The sequence below is a fragment of the Anser brachyrhynchus genome (assembly GCF_964034855.1).
Source record: "Anser brachyrhynchus genome assembly, chromosome: 5".
Classification (NCBI taxonomy): Eukaryota; Metazoa; Chordata; class Aves; order Anseriformes; family Anatidae; genus Anser; species Anser brachyrhynchus.
In genome coordinates this window covers 56030590-56041732 of record NC_137699.1, presented here as the reverse complement: position 1 = coordinate 56041732, position 11143 = coordinate 56030590, and the positions used below count along the sequence as shown (strand labels likewise).

The 11143-nt window shown below is 37.5% G+C and overlaps 1 long non-coding RNA gene across 1 annotated transcript; it reads right to left on the bottom strand.

Moving 5' to 3' along the window:
* Positions 1 to 3240: 3240 nt before the first annotated feature.
* Positions 3241 to 11095, bottom strand: LOC308196208. Its single transcript, XR_013952125.1, has 2 exons — positions 10646 to 11095; positions 3241 to 10556 (listed from the first exon to the last, which is right to left on the bottom strand). It is a non-coding gene; the product is annotated as an uncharacterized lncRNA (long non-coding RNA).
* Positions 11096 to 11143: the final 48 nt, after the last annotated feature.

Here is an 11143-nt window from a genome sequence, read left to right as displayed (position 1 = left end):
ACTCACTTGATTTGAAATGAATAGATAGCTATCTTTCATTCATTCTTGACCTCTCTTCCACAGTTCCTCTCTTCCTTGTTCTGCATCTTCCCTCAGTATGGTTTATCTAATTCTTTCCCCATCAAGTCCATTTTTTCCATGAGTTTTCAATGTTTCTGCCCTTGCTGTGTTTTCTAAAACCCCCCAAAAAAATGAGAAATTTCTTTACTGTTTCTTTCTTTACGTAAAACCAAAAGCCTCTAAAAGAAGGGAACAAAAAATAAAAAGTAGAAAAGGGAGCCTCAAATTGACAGATATTAGCCAGTGGTGATTACAGGGTGGGTCATAGTTGTGGTATAGTTAATGAGTGGTTCAGATTGAAAATTTATGCCAGGTAAGAAGCTATATGTGCACTTGTGATGCAAATTTATGATCACTGAGTTAGTTCCTAAGATACTACACGTACTTCAAATAATGCTTTAGCAATTTTCAATTACAGAGCTGAGGAAAACAAGCTAGGGAAAAAACATGAATCACTTCAGGATGTGCTTCTCCTTAGCTATAGAACCTAGCACAGTGGAACTGAGCTACATCAAAATGCTATCCGGTCTCTTAGATGTTAATGGAAAAGCAAGAGGAGCTTTTGCAAAACTGCCCCTGGAGCACAGTTAACTGCACTTTTAGGTAAACTTCACCTACTTCAGTTCTAACACAACATCTGACTTGCTTCATTGTCTAATAGGAAAAGGAAGTACACATGGGAAACACTGCTGGGTTATTGAAATTGCACTTTCTGCTGGAAATTAATGCTGTCTGCAGCTGGGTCTTCCATTGTTGTATTTCTGTTGTAAATTTCTATGACTGTTTCAGAATACTCCTTCCTATTTGTGATCCTTAGCAGACAAATCTCTGCAAAGGGTAAGGGAAGTAGAAGTGCTGTGTATCTTTCAATTTTTTTCACTTGAGGAAACTGACAGTCAGGTGCTTGACTCAAAAGTAGCAACCAACACACCCATAAGGTGATACGTGTAGTACTATTGATACGCTTTCTGTTCCTCAGTGCTGAAGTATACACTACAGCATAGAAGACAAAAGAGGAAAGTTAGACAAGGCATTTTAAGTGCCATTTATTTACTGTGAGGTGTGAAAGGAGTAATCAGTTTACTTGCAGCACTGGCATCTGTAATGTAGCCCTAGGTAGAGAAGCGCTACAAAATACTATCTCTGCAGTGAATACTCATTTTAGAATGTGGGTTTTTTGAATGGGCTCATTTTGTATGCAAATGACCATTTAAAACCAGGGGTTTTGTCCATGTAGGTAATACTAACCATCATTCACAACTCAGCACTGGTAGAGGAAATATTTACTGCTTATTGTCAGATTGTGATGTGTTCATTTAGCTGCTGCCTGTTTATATTGCTGACATTTCTAAAAGGAGAGGATTAAATTCACACTTTGTGTAGTGAAGTAGTTCCCAATTGCACTTTTCATTTGTTGCCTGTGATAAGGCACTGGCAATAACAAAACCAAGCTTTTGCAGCGTTAGTGGAACAACAAACTCTTACAGAGTTTGAACAGCCTCATTCAATTACTGCAGCATCACCTTGGCCAAGTTTTGCTGTGTTGTGCTGTGTTTTTTTTAATCAATGCAGAACATGAAAATTCAGAACCAGAGTGCTAACACAATGCTAATCCAAGATGTGGTCATATTTTATTTTATTTTATATTTTTTACCATTTAAGTAGTTCTGTATTTTTACCTTGAAGTTTGGTCTTAGAGCCACAGTTTCTCTTCATGAAGCTATGAGATTTCTAGAACGTGAATTTCTAAGTCTTGTCTTACAGCTGAGAATCTCAGAGTATCCCCTGCATGCTAATAAAGTGTCATGGAATACTCTAGAAGAGCAAAATACAGTCAGAGCCAAGGAATCATTAGTCACAGGGCCCAACCTACTTAACCTCTTTAATGTCTACCTCAGGAAAAAAAACACAAATGTGTATTCATGTTAATGGGGAGGATGAGTAAAGTTGCAGGAAATGATCTAAATTAACTAAAACAGCTGAAGTCGTCTCCTGTGTATCTTAATCATGATAGTAAATCACTGAAGTACAAATACACCCTGATATTGAGCTGGTGTGTGTGTATTGTACTTTCATTTCAGTCCCCAAAGAAGAACTATCAGGTGCTTGTTAGACACAGGTGATTATGTGTGATGTCACCACCAGATGGCTGCAATGAAACTAAGTGAGGAAATCAACATCTGAAATCTGTTGTTTCATTCCCGGAAATCTGTAAAGCTACTAGGAAGGAAGGAATAGTGAGATAGGAGATTCCCTTAGGCATTAAATATGTTGTTTAACAATCTGGTAAACGGGAACAAGAAGAAATTACAAGATAGTTCTTGAACAGCAAGCTCTTCATACTAATTTCATTACCTTTAGCAACTAACATTTTGTAGCTAATACTCTTTATTTTATAAAGCCATGTGACCGATTCGGTAATTTATGAGGAACTCATAAACAAGAAATTCCTGAATTCTGTTCTATTGCTGCAGGCAAACTACTTAGGAACAATTACTCTCCCCTAACTCAAAATGAACTGACCACGACAAGAATGGATTCTTTGGAAATTTTAATTAAATTCTGTTAAGTGTACTGCACTTTCTTTGGCTGTGGATTAACAGAATGAGTACTCTGCCTGTGTGTGGAGTTTCCACCCTTATACCACAGTGCTGTGCTTCTCTTAGTTGTGCTGATACAACTGTTTGTGAATAAGATTGGGCAATTTTTAGTAATTCTAGGTTTTTCTCTAAAGTAGTAAAGCAAGCATTTAGTTTTTTTTCTGTTTTGCTTTGGATCCATCTACAGCTATTTACCCCATAGTTGCTTTATAACTCGTATTGTAACAGACTTTTTTTTGTTCCCAATAAAGTGGCAGATGAATCAGAATTTTTACGTCCATTCACTCTACCAGCTCTCCCAAGTCAAGTCCCTTACAATAATTTAATGCAAGTTTCCTCCTCATAGCGAGTGACACACATGATCAAAGAACTGTCTCCTGTAAGAACTGTCATCACTGTCAACACTCACAGCAATAAAAAATGCAGAACTCCGCCCTGTATACAAATCAGGAATGTCAGCTTGTGCTTCAGCAAAAAGGTAGAAGCTTGCATCCTTCCTCTGTGGCGGGATGTCACTTGCTCAAATTTCTACTATAAATTTAATTGGAACAGAAGAAGAAACTAACAAGTAGGGAATGGACAACATCTTGATGCTCTATCATTGTAGAAAGAATACTTTGAGTTTCAGTAATAAAGGATAAGTTTGCAAGTGTTTCTTTAAATCAGAAGTTATACTGGTTGTCATCAAATGAAAACACTTTTAATTATGACCTTTAGAAACTTAAAGTAACAATTTTTTTAATTGGTATGACCTTTAACTACTTAATATCCATATATCATCATAGTAACTTCAACTATCTGCTGAAACAAACAATAGAGATTTCTTCAGAGCTAATGAACTGCGTTTGGTAGGAAATGATAATAAGATTCTGTGGGTGGTAGAACTAACAGCAGTATACTGAATGAATCCCATCTGTGATGACTACTTCTGCCTACACAGATTTTTCATGCAGTATCAGTTGTAGTCCTTTATTTCTTGTTTTAACCTGCTGTGTTTAGCATACTTTTGATAATATTAAGAATTACTGCAATTAAGGGGGAATTCTTTAGGTATTAAGTAGAACTGTTGTGAGGTATTTCATACGGAATGCTTTATAAACAAGCAAAATTGCAACAACTAAACTGTGAATACAACCAGAACATTATTAAGAGGGGAGAGGGGATTAATAGAATGGAATAGAATGTGAAAAGACATCTGATATAGGACCAAAAATACATGGAAGAATACTTTTTTTCCCCCTCGGCACTAGAAGCATTTCCAATTTTTGATTAACTCCATACTTACCTTGAGTATGTACATACCAGTCTTAAGCTATACTGTTTTGCAGCAATGACTTTTTAGTCTTGACGCTTCAGATCTTTTACTTGAGTGTACTTGTACACAAAAATAGCCTTTTTTAACTTCCCCTGTATCTGAAATTACAGTCCTCTCCTTATAGTCCTTTGTAAGTCATGTTGTATTCCATGATATTATCATATCAGATAGAGCTTGAAAAAAAATGGTCCCAGTTGGAATCTCAAGACTTGTTTTTAGCAAAAAATAACTAGCAAAAAATTAATTTTTGCCTTTCATTCAGTAGGCTAAGAATTGCAGACATACCAGTCTTACCAAAGGATCTCAGTCTGTTTCAGTAAACACTAAGACATAAATACTTTTTAGTATACTTTGATTTAATTAATTCTTAGAATAATGTACCTTAACAAAAATATTTTTACTTTGCTTTCAGATTATGCATTCTTTCTTATTAATGCTAACTATCACACCACTTTTTAAATGAAGGCTACTAATTTAAACATGTACTCAGGCCTGTCTAGGAGGACAGAAGCAGAATGCAAGAAAAAATTGTGTGGAACTTTCATATAGCAATGGAAATAAAAACAGAAAAGACGAGTTACTTTAACTTGTGCTGCAGCTTATCCTTTTACAGAACAGAAATACTGGTTTTGAATTGGAGACATAAGCAATATACAAACCTTTAAAGTAGCATCTAATCATCTCCAAGCAAGTAGATTATTATTGTGTGTACTCCACCGTGAAGAACGTGGTCTTTTCCATTCTTTCCAATCTCCTGAAGTTTGGCTGCATATTATGATATCTTCTTTGAATAAATCAACCTAAAATAGATTCTAAGCATGTACTGCTGATAAATTTTCTACTGTCACAATTTCTAAGGCTTTTAACTCAATCATTTTCAAGAGGGTTCCATCAATGCCAATACAGTTCATCACCCTTTGCTGTTGACATTATGTTTATCCCGTTAAGAGTTTCAGTAAACCTTGTCATGGCATCATAACAGTAACAACAGGAATTATCCAGAAATATGGTTCTGGAAGGTTATGAGCCAAAGGCACGTAGGAAAAAACAACAACAACCACCAACCTCTCTCTCATTAATGTTCCCTGGCCTAGAACATCATTACCCTACCTGGAAAAGCAATGTTTATACAGTTAGAAGGATGAACCTTAAGCATCAATAAGGTATAAACACTGGGTATTTTCACTTATAACATGGAAAGAACACTGCAAATATGTTAGCTTGCATCTGCTGGTCAGATTATGAGAGTGCAGGTGCTCTTCAATCAAAATGCACTACTTAAAGATGTCTCTGATAGAAAAACTTGGATTCAAAATGAATTGTATACACCTGTATAGAAAACAGCGGTGCTCTGACAATCATTTTGTAATAAAAAAAAAAAACACAAAAGTGATCACTTATGTTTTTTAAACACATTATACATCACAGAAATGTTTTCCATAGAGGTGTATCTTAAACCATACCTATGTATTTTATCTAAATAGATTTGATACCCTGTACTGTGTTTTTGGAGTCAACTTACCTTCTGCATTCAGATCTGTAAAATCTGTGATCAATGAACACACCAAAAAAAAGGTAAAGAATGCTTTTATTTCCAGTACTCTAGTCCTAATAATTTGGTGGTTTAAATACTGAATATAAACAGATTGAAATTATAAACCAAAACCAAACTAAATGTCTGTTTTTTAAAGAAATAATATTCTCCTACCGTATGTGAATATTGTTTTTCTCTGCAAGCCTCCTTTGCACATCACCTTGTCTCAGTAATTGCTGAAATCCACCCTCGAGCATATATATGTGTGTATATAAAATCCTTGACTACTTACCTCAAGTAAGCTAACTAACAGTAAGACATATTCTAGAAGAAACGTATTTCAAATTAGGAATTACTGTGTTTGAGTATGGGAATCACACAAAATGAACACAAATTGGCATCTGATCTAGCGGTAAGCATTAGGAAGCAAAGCAGGATGTTTTCAATTATAGTAAATAAAGCAGCTGCCTATCTTAACCAAGGAAGTGATGATTAATAGAAAAGTTGAAGATTAGCCCACCACTCTTGCAGCATGGGGTTAAAACTAATCTAGTGTCACAGAATTGTTCATTAGGCCTCTGTCTGGGAGGGAGTATTTTAAATCATTTAATACAGAAATTGTCAAGAAAACTTGAGTACTTGACTCACTGAATCATAGCTGAGATACCTGAGAACAATTTCAGACTTACAGGAACAAATGAAACACATGGACATGACCCATCCTTCTTCCCCTCAAACTTTAGAAAGTGATACATGCAAAACAAAGTGGCATATAAAAACAAAGACTGAAGGATTGACTTGTTACTCTATCCCATCTTTAACTATCATTTCAACTAACATCCCATCAGCTAGTTAGTCACAAATGCTTCCACACATAGCCGCATTTAGAATTAAAACTGTGAAGAAAATCTTGAGAGCCTGACTGTAAACCTAAAGGTACAAGCAGAGAGAACCTCTTCCAGGAGATCTTACTGCTTTCCCTCCTCCTTCTAATATAGTTAGTGCTTTCTGCATCATAAATTACAAGGGAGCAGATTTTGCACCTGTAAAAAGAATGGTGTGTAATGTCTTATACAGCTATTTCTTCTGTAGCTACACCATAAAAAATTAACAATACCTGTTAGTGTAAGAATTTTATAAGAATGTATAGCAACACATTCCCAGTGAGGCCAAAGCATTCTCCACTAAGTATGCTTTCTTGCATCATGTGTGTTGGATTAAGCATGTAATTTCTTTAAACAATAACATAAATTGTATCTCTAATCCACTAAATGCAGCGCCGGAACACATGACGTATCAGACACCCAAATCCCCAAGACATGCACACAGCTCGCCTATAAGCAGATCACACGGCTTCAGTTCTGCTTTAATTATTACGCTCCTTTTCGGAGTGATGCACTGTGTGCATTGTGCTGTGCAAACTTTAAAACATTAGTCATCTGGTCCAGCATACATTACTTTAGAATATTACAAGGTAGGGATGAAAAAGTATCTTTCTCCTATTCACGTGTCTCAAAGACTGTATACAAAACAGACATCAAAGTGTTTCCCTTAGGTTATTATTTATAGTTTATCTCTGAACTGGTTTGGTGGGGTTGGAATGCACCAGCTATACATGAATTCAAACATGGCAGCGTGTGACTATTGTTCAGTATCAATTCCTTTTTGTTGCATCCTTAGGAAGTCTGCTTGAATCTGGAATGAAAGGCTACTAAAGGCCTTAGTAACAAGTTAAAATACCTTTCCTTTAGACACACACATTTACTTTACACAGTATTTCAGTAAAGATTTTAAACTACCAGCATCATCTGGTACAGCACACTGCACCTGCCTGGGGAGTTAGAAGTACCTGCAAAACTCAGCTTCTGAAATCGCTTACCTGCTCCTGGCCAGTTCCTCCTGCATTACAGCAAACACAAAATCTACTTTTTGGAAAGAGAGTTGTATTATGTAATAAAGTAATCCACTAAGCTATTTAAAAAGAATAGATTAACATTTTTGTAATACACAAAGACAAAAAAAAACCTAACCCGCTGGTACTCACTTTTTAGAGATTTTGTTCAGCCAGAAGTGAGGAAACCCACCCTAACCGTGGCTATCTAGAAGCCTCCCCTCTAATCTCAGCTAGTCATCCAGGCTCCATCTTTAATCAATACGAGATAGGCACCTTCAAAGACCAAGACATTTAGATAGTGGGATGAATATCTCGGAATGGAATGAATTGCCTGCAGAAGTGCCTCTCTCCCTTCCCTCCCATCACAGCTTATCTACAGAAGGAGCCCAGATGATGGATTCAGACTACACGTCTAACTTCTAAATTACTAAGGTTGGATGAGAGATGTATCCCACCCTAAATGTTTGACCTCCGAGAACATTTCTTTCTGTCTATAAATAGGAGTACCTGCTATTTAAAATAATCCCCCACATAACGAAGTCTTAAATTAATTAAAAATAAACACTTATTTTCCTGTGACACCTCCAAAGCCTGAAAACATTTTCCTATGTTCCAGAAAAGCACCTCAACCAGTTAATGCAAAACTGAAGAAAGCTTGGATCCGAGAAGGCAGGAAAACTCATTTCCATCCTCCTATGTACGCATAAAAAAACGAGCGGGGGAAGTTCAGACCTGGTAGCTTTAAAAATCTGAAAATATGTACATTTGAAAACTTGGCCATTAGCTACTTAAAAAATAACAACGAACAAACAACAAAGCACACACCAAAAGGAATTGGAACCTTGTCGAGAGTGCTTGTGAAAAAGCTCATTAGTTGTCCAGTCTCCCATCTGCATCTTCAGGAATCTCTGCTTCTCCTAAGAATGTTGTGCATGATCATATAAAAGGCCAGCCAATTTACTAACTATAATTAATATACTTTTTTTTTTAATAAATCTGTGTTAAATACAAAACATATTTTGATATTTTTTCTCTATGTAGCCATTATTTTCACAAAATACTGGTGATAATTCATACATTTTGATCAAGTTTCAAATTCTAGCTAAACAAGAGCTCAGCCCAAATCTCAAAAATTAATTATACTGCAAGTATGCAATAGCAATTCTTCATTTTTAATGAATATAGGTTGAACAAAGATCTGTTAAGCTATAGTGGCTTCAACAGAAATTAAATAGTGTTGCTCTGTTGTTGTTCTTTTTTGCCTTTTTTTTTAATACCAAGCAGACCAGGTATTTGCATAATATGTTTTAATACCAACAAATTAGCATAAGCACTTACTTTACTTTAGAAAAAGGCCCATGAATTTAGAGTACCTCTCACAAAGAATGTATTGGGAAGCAAGTAACTTGGATTTTGCATCTCTGGCTTTATCTGCTTCCACAGATAAATTCTCTTACCTTATCTGCTCAGGCATTCCTCAAATCATGTCTGCTTTCACACAACCTCACTTATCTAAAACAGGCAACTGACTTGTAGGTATCATTGGCCCCTTTGGCCAAGCAACGTAATTTCTACAGTTAGACCAGTAGTTTGGTATGGAAATGCTTGGGCATCATGGAAGAAAAAAAAAGTACACGATTACAAGCGAACATTTTCCTTCTCACAGTAAACAAAACACCTGTAGACGTTTTAAGTTGGAATAGTTGGAATCAGAAGGTTTTATAATGGCTGCTCTGCCTCTTGGCCAATAAAAGAGCAATTCTCAAGAAGATTATTCTGCAAGAAAGATGTTAATTTACCACAGTACAGGCACAGTTTTCAGTCTTATGATTCGTAAAGATTGGTTAACTTTTTTTTTTTCATCATTTCTATGGGAAAGTGGAGATGGGAAGGGATGAAGCAATAGGTTTTGTGTTTGTTTGTCTTCCCCAAGGCAAGTAGAAATAGGAGTAGGAGCAGACTTGCATATAAAGTATGTACTAGACCTTTTAAAGGCATTTCCTCCTAGTCCACAGTATCCAGTCTATCTGGTTGCTGTATAGGTTGAACCTGCACCAGCCAAAAGCAACTTGTCTTAAAGGCTGACAAAGGTTTTATACCAGAGGCCATTATTCCAATGGAGACACTGCATGGAGGAGTGCCTGCCTTCCCGGTGGCAACTGTCTACACCCCGTTCTCCCAGTTTTCATTGTTTCAGCACTCCTGCCAATGCAATGGGAAAATAATACCAGGGTAGTATTTTTAGTATTTCAGCTTGCATTAACAATCAGTGAAAACAGGGAAAGGTCAGCTATGACGTATACCTGCAAAGAATTTATAAACTATAATTTAAGAATCTCCAGTTAACAAAAAAATATCTAACCTGGTTAATTAACGAGACAGTAACTTTTAAAGAACAATTGTGACAAAGTTTCACAAATCCCTTGTTGCTAAAATTAAGAATTTCACCCCAAGTACTAAGAAAAAGAGTAAATTTCTATTCTCTGTTATTCTTTTGTTCACTAAAGTTCAATATCAACTTGCTGAAGATAACTCCACCCACGTTTTTTGTTTTGTTTTAAGATAATTTAATTATGAGCCCCTTATAGCCTGTTTTATTTCAGGTCAGCTTAATTGCAGAATTAATACCATTATTCCCAGTAGATCTGAAAGTTATTTATTAGGTCAGAAGTATCATATTCTTACCTATTTCTAAAGCTGTGTGTGGGAGGTGGAATCATAGCTTACAAGAAACTGAGTATGATAATAGGGGTATTGTCAGCTAGTAGCAGTCCAAATAATACTTGCAAAATAATTTCAAACCGACAAAGTATTATCTTGTGATGCTAATCGGATTTTCCTGTAGGACCAAGAGAAGCAGCAGCTTTGACTATCACAACGTTCAAACCAGATCCCGCAAGTACACTGACAGGGACACGTCGTGAAGTCTTAGGCACATATGCATTAAGATAATTTACACAACTATCTGTTACAGAATCTTACCGTATAGGTTAAATTTAACATACAAGCTCATGTTTGAGATTAATATGCAATTATCGTTGATATTATCTTGCTTAGCCTCAGAGACCTACGCAAGCAGTACCTGAGGTCCTCCCCAAAACTTCCAAAGTTAATGTTTTTTTTTCACTCCCAGCCGAGATCTGTCGCAGTGATCTACAAGCAAAGTAACAAAGGCTGGCGATCAGCCACTGACGGGAACGGTGTAGGTCGATGTGTTTTCCAGATTGGGATTTAAGACTCACAACAATATGAAATTTGTCTACATCGCATGTGCGGCAGCACTAACATATGGTGCTGTTTTGACTTCGCGTCGTGCCTGGCTCCTTCCAAGCTGTTAACTCTCATCTTGCTGCCGCAGCTCTACGGAGAGAGGCCCTGGAGAAGCGAAGGAACCGAGGCTGGCTTTTAATGAGGAGAATGGAGCATGGTGGAGCGTGATGCCAGGCTCCTTGAGGAGTGCTGTTAGGTGGGGTTTTGTACCGAAATCACAGAACCACGGCACGGTTTGGGTTGGAAGGGACCTTGAGGACCACCTGGGTCCAACCCCAGCCACGGGCAGCGGCACGCTGACCGGATTGAGGCCGCCACTCACTACCCTGGGCACACCCCCCCCCTCCATCATGGCCGCCCCCCTCAGCCCACGCTCCCCACGCCCCCTCCGCCCCGACGCGCGCCCCCGCGCCGCTCCCCCCTCCCTTTCCCCTCCGCCGTGCCCGCGCCTCGCCGAGCCCCGCCCCCGG